Source organism: Pygoscelis adeliae, unplaced genomic scaffold (assembly GCF_000699105.1).
Source record: "Pygoscelis adeliae isolate BGI_AS28 unplaced genomic scaffold, ASM69910v1 Scaffold86, whole genome shotgun sequence".
Classification (NCBI taxonomy): Eukaryota; Metazoa; Chordata; class Aves; order Sphenisciformes; family Spheniscidae; genus Pygoscelis; species Pygoscelis adeliae.
This window is the reverse complement of record NW_008824930.1, coordinates 1967432-1969934: the sequence shown is the minus strand read 5'-3', so window position 1 is coordinate 1969934 and position 2503 is coordinate 1967432.

Here is a 2503-nt window from a genome sequence, read left to right as displayed (position 1 = left end):
CATTGCCTTGTTGCGGTATCAATGTATTGTGTGCATAGAGTAAATGTGCATATTTAATGATTTTTTTTCTGTCTCGTATTGTTATATTTGAGTGAAAGGTGACTCTAGAGATACCAAAATAGAATGCTTTTGTAGTACTGGAACTCAAAGATGGTATGTAGATCTCCAAAATTTCTCTGGTTTATAATGGATCTAAAGCTAAACCCAAAATTATGGTGGGAGTTTCCTTGCTTGAGGTGATTCCTTCTGTAAATAATTTATTTTCTAAATATCCTGTAATTCCTGAAGAAAAAGAAAAGAATTCTTCAGAGCTGTGAAATTCTGCAATGTGTTTTCTCAACTATTTTACTTTGGCACATGGAAGATTTAACTCTGGTTATTAATTCAACTTGCCTCTAAGTTTTCAAAATAGAAAAGTTTTGGTCTGTTGTTTTTTTTTGGTTTGGGGTTTTTTTTGCATTCATTTTGATTTCTTCTGGCAAAATGTCAAGAATAAATAAATAGAATACATCCAACTTATTTAACGATTCTGCTAGTCAGCTTCTGGATAAAGAATTCAGTTCTGGTGAGGCTTGGCAGAATGAAACTAGAACCAAGAGCTCACTCCCTGAAATTCTTGTAGATTAAAATGGTCTAAGTAACCTAATAGTTTCAATGCTTCACACTTCATTCAATACAGAAAAAAAAAATCTGCATAAAATCATTTGTTTCTATAATTGTATTTTTCTCAACTCCTAAGTTCTAAGAAAATGAAATTAACAAGATCTTATGGTCAGAATACTGAATGAAAAATGCCTTCTTTACCTTTTGTTTAGATTAGCTCAAACACGCAAAAATGTCCAAAGCAAATAGGCATTTTTCTCCATATTTTTGTTTACTCCTTTAACCTGCTGCATTAATTAGGTGGATAGGCATTAAGTATCTCAGACAGTGGTGGAACTGGGACCACCATCATAAAATGACGTTGGTAGTGGACTTGTTTCCTATTATATCCTGTGGGAATACAGCAGGTAAATGACACTTCCATCTCAAAGTATTTTCTCTCCCAATGTACATTTTGACAGCCAATGGGAGGTTTGGCACTGGCTAGGAACAGAGGGATTTTGACTTACAGCTGGAGTGGGTAGTTCTGGGAGCCAATCTGAATTTAGCTAAAAGTCATTAAAAGTCCTTGATGCGTTCGGGGTCATAAAACTCACAGAAGTTGAGATGTTAGTAACAAGTCTTTGTAGCTGCTGATGTAAGTACATCTGCATTAGGGAGATCTTGGACTAATTATTCCCAGATTTGTCTGCTTAATTCCAGTTTCTTCTCAGAGTGATAAGGGGACCGTATACAAAATGTAAACAGTCCTTGCATGTTGTGTCCAAACTGGTATCTTCTCAAATACAGTACTACTTCTGTACTCAGAAGTAACCATTAAAAATTGTCCTGTCCTAAGGTCATCCTTATTCTGTCATCTTATTCTAAGGTCAGATGAACAGCTTGTGAACTTCAATTAGCTGATTTGAGCTGAGATAACCTGATTTGAACTGACTACATTTGTACTCCCACCACATGTCCAATCACGTATCAGATTTTAACAGATAGTGAAGGATTTTATAAGATGACTTTGCAATGCTGAAATTGCTGGAAGATGATTTTCAGTTATTAAATTTGAAAAAAAAACCCTCAAACCAACTATGCAAGCATGAGCCTTTCCTTTAGTATTCCCTCTTTTCTTTGGAAAATTGTGTATGACATAGGAATTACACTTAAGCTTTTAAAATGAAGTTTAGGAAAGAAAAAATGGAGTCTGGTCTCAGTGGAAATGCAAAATACGAGTGTAGATAGCATGTGCTGTGGCAGAGCAACTGGATTTTCAGCCTGGATGCTTGAGAGTTGTCTGTTTACAGTAGCATAATAAGCTGCCAATTGTCCTGTTATTTTTTCCTTAAACTCATCCATGCATTTCATTTCTTCTCTTTGCCTCTGCATTCTTGTTTTTTCGTCTTTCTGCCGAACTTTAAACCTTTAAACATATCCTAATATTGTATCCTCTTCTTCCTTCCCTTTCTTTCAGTATTCTCTGCCAGCAAACAATGAAATTATGAATCTTGGGTGGATATTGCTGCCAGAAATGCTTCTTACTTTCTGGTATAGAAATGAATACCATGCTACCTATAAATAGAAGTTTCCTAAATTTATCTTTATTCAGTACTGAGAGGAACTTTAGAAATAGACCTCTTTCAGGATGACTAGCTGTTTGATGTGTCATGCTCTTTCTTCTCTAGCTGTGCACCATAACATGTATTCTCTGCAGATTAATTTCCCAGTACGAACAGGGTTTTTGTGTGTGGCAATGTAAATGAGCACCATTTTCGATGTACAGTAACAGAAAGGACATCCCCTCTATAGGGCTGAAGTAATTGTATGAGATGAGGAGAGTGTGTGCTTGCTAATGTAGCTATGATCTGGCTTGAGTGAGAACAGTGGTTGACTGAGTAAAAAAATGCTTCTTGCT